Source organism: Perkinsus marinus (assembly GCF_000006405.1).
Source record: "Perkinsus marinus ATCC 50983 genomic scaffold scf_1104296955874, whole genome shotgun sequence".
NCBI lineage: Eukaryota > Perkinsozoa > Perkinsida > Perkinsidae > Perkinsus > Perkinsus marinus.
This window is the reverse complement of record NW_003207677.1, coordinates 201,235-205,235: the sequence shown is the minus strand read 5'-3', so window position 1 is coordinate 205,235 and position 4,001 is coordinate 201,235.

Sequence of the window (4,001 nt, the reverse complement as noted above, 5' to 3'; positions counted from 1 at the left end):
ACCAAGTTGTACGCGAATATTACCTTAGATGATTCATCTAAGATACTCCGTTCAGGATACCCCACTCAGGGCAAAGGTGAGACTATTCTATCGAGCTTGCCAGGCTTCTTACTTTCATCACTTCCGCTCCGTAGAAGCTATCCGCTCAGCCCTACCTGACTATCAGCGTAGAAGTATATGTGAGACTCTCGAACTATAGTAACACCTCATGCTCCCCATCTTCTCGCTTCTATGTGCATCTTACGCGGCTTCCCAAAGAAAACGCTTGTACTACGCAACCTATCTACATGGGACACAAAGATACTTCGATGTCGATCATATCATCATATCGCCGCCCAAGCTTGATCAGCTATTCGCGAATGCGAGCGACGAGTAACACTTCCTGTTGCTAGGAAGCGAGTTAATCACACAGCATCGATGGCTGAGTGGGACATGCCTCTGTTCTTACTGTATATATGCATTAGCAGAGGATCCTCTGCTCTCTGCGAATATACAGAGTTGGCCTGACCATTCCGCATCAGAACTAGGCGAGACTCTACAGAACTTCCATCATAAAAGAATGAAGATACCAAATCGCCATCAGTTATTAGTGATAACAAGACTAACACCATTCATAGTTGTTGTCATAACGAATTGTTGAGTCACATGGAGAAAATGATCGAATTATCGAGATCCGCAGAAACGCTTGGGATCGATGAAGTGAGTCTACCCCTCGTTGGCGATGCCAACTTGGTACCTTGATCGACCGCGATAGCACGTTTTGTGATTGTACGTAGGGATAATATCAACTGTTGATATACCAAAAGTTGATATTACCAAAAGTTGATAATACCAATGGATGATACTCGACTCCTCGGGGCCGCTATGCCAACTAACTAAACACTCATACAGTTAATGTAGTACATTGAATGTACCATCGTGATTCATCAGTAGAGCTATCATAACTCTCATCTCTGGAGTGATCAACTTGGATTACCTGGTAATGATTGAATCATTATCATGATGAAACAGGCAATGCATACCAGCCGCGGAATGGCATATCTGCCCCAGAAATTCTGGGCAGATATGTATTCTGGGCCAGAATACTATCAATTTGGTACTATTCACTGCGACCTTTGCCTAATGACCAATGGCTGATAGCCGCCGGTTCCGATCGATTAGAAGTGGTTCTACTGGCCGCAGTGGGATCAATCACTTCTACCATCATCGAGTAAATAGAATTTCTACGGCCTACATTCCCAATGGAATTGATCATCCTATCTCGTACGTCTGTAAACTGCAAGCTTTGGCTGATGATCATCTCTCCACATGTCAAAGTATGCATGCAAGTTCAACAATTCGTATTTAGAACCCGACTTATAGTCTACAAGTGTACTTCAAGTCTACAGGTTGTAGATAACGCAGAGCTTGGATCTGAGAGTATACTTCCAGTGCACAGTGAATACGTCAGAACCGTGAATACTTACGAAGAATCTACTCTCTTTTATGACTCATAAGCTATGAGTAGCGATCTTGCAACATTCTAGCGTAGTAGCTACATAGCTAGCACGTGCAATGCACAGGGTGATTGCACGATTTTCACAGATATGTCTGTTGCTGTTAGCTGGTTTTTCAGCAGCATTACATCCATTGTTAACTATATTCAAATCGACTTCATTTGGCCATCATCAACTACCGACTGTGCGCGCTGCCTGACCGAAGTCTACCGTTTATGGCGGGCAGAAGAGTACTAGGCGTAGCTCCCGTGTATATGCGTCAAATGATCAATCACATTTACGATATCCGCTTGGCCAATAATTCAAAATCTGAATATATTCTTAAAGAGGTGCGCTAAGTCGCGTTATTAATTTTTAATCTGAGGCAAATGTAGTTCAACTATCTAGGTGATTCAAAACGCTTGTGGCACAATGGGTTCAACATTTGGGTGGGTAAATTAATGTGAGCGACCATTACAATGTAATGTGCAGATTTCATGTCACGTGGAATTTGCACGTCTGCTTGCGACGCACGTTTGCTGAGCGATTGCATGACGCAATCGCGCCAAATGGGCAGGAGCAGTAACAGGGTCGCCCTGCGCACGTTACCCTTTACTCTCCCTCTGAGTAACTCCAATAGGGGTCCGAAGCTCAACAGCTGAGCCTCAGCTACTCCTACAAATAATGTTCATCAGCAATTGTGTTACACAGTTCGTAGGCTTCACCATCACGCCACCCTCAGCTCCATTCGCTCGTACTCGTTACTCGCCCAGGGCGTGATGCTCGAGTGTGAGTGTGACGCTCCAGAACTAATCATGTTGAAAGATGAACTAATCATCGACGCCATCCGTCGAGAATCTCGACTCGAGATCATGACAACGATTCTGATTGATGAATCGCGAAGTGAGGTGGATGTCGGAGTGTGAAGAACCAACTGATCGAGCACACAACAATCACGACGTAGTCATCAGGGACGCAGTCTTCTCTCATATGTCTCCCCTGGCATCGATAGCCCATCGATGCCGGGGGGAATGGTTGGTTGCTCCCATTGGCAACATTGATGGAGCGCATCCCAGGCTGTATGTAGATCATGTCACCAATCCAGGAGACTCTGCCGCAAACTCGAACGAGCCGTGGAAGTAGTCATGCGAATGGTAGAACATTTTTCGGCATCGCTTCGGCCAGCCTTCACCAGCGAACGTCAGCGGAAGATTGTACAGGAGGTTGTCCTCGCAGATAACTGTGGATTTTTTCTACAAGTGCTATCAGGGCACTGAGATTTTGAGAGGCTACACCTACATGTCTGGAAGGGAAAACAGGACAAGCATAGACAGAGAATGCACTAATTGTGCCGAGAGGGATGACATGCATATCCTACTAAAATGCCTTCGACCAGATCGGTCTCATCGACGTCCTTCATTCATGGACGCTGGTGGTACTTAAGGGCAGATGACAATAAGTCTGAGCCGATGCGCAACCGTCGCGAACTTCTGTAGAAGACTAAGGATGGCATACGTGGCTAAGACCATGGCGAACGACGACTACTGACACTCAACTACTGAGTCAGGAGCCGAAGAAGGACTGCACGTGTGAGCAGTGAGGACCAGCTAGGTCATTGAGTTCTCGAGTCCTGGAAATGAAACTTGTGGTCCGCCGCGGCAGTGCTAGTGTTTCGGTCGGTTGGCACAGCCCCGCGGTGAAGAGTGGATCCTGCTAGGAGGGAATGAGATGGTCTGATCTGCTCCTGCTGTTCGTTGTGGCAGCGTTTCGGGCTGACTGAAGAACGCAACAAGAGCTCATCAAGCTATCATGGCTAGCATATCGGCATCAAGTCTGACCAAGCCGGCGACGGCGTTTGACTTTAAACTGACACACGCTCCCGTTGGCTAAGTGGTTGGTTTCGCCATCGACGATGGCGAACACTATACCGTCACGGGCGAAAATACTATCTGTGACTTCAACAACGTTTGTTCGTGAACCACCCGTTACGAAGGAAGGAATACCCCGTCCCATGAACTTTATAGACGAACGAGCCGGATAATCGACAGGAAATCGCCACGTTGATGCGTCAAAACACACCTTTACCTAGAGTATTCTATAAGCGGGTTTTGACTAAGATTGGAAAGTTTCCCTCAAATCCGGGCCAGTTTTTCAAAGAGGTGAAGGTGCATTTCGGAATTTTAGTTTCTTCTTGTCCTAAAGGACCTAAATTTCGTGCGGTCTGCTCACGCGTGCGGACTTCGTGAATTATGAATGCTGCACGCGTGCGCAGACCGTGCAAGCGCAGAGTATCACAATGGAACTCGGATCATCGAGAACCTTTTCCGATTATCTACACATTTTCCCCGTCGTGTTTACAATAAGTATTAGAGTAGCGAGATATACCAAAGTTTTTTCATTCCGCACGGAGCTTACAGAAACTTTTAATTAGTATTGCGCCTTTGAAGAAATTTTTTCAATCCTTATAAAATACTCTGCCTGTACCTTCGCCCCAAATATTGTGCTGTCGATCAGACTCGGATGGGA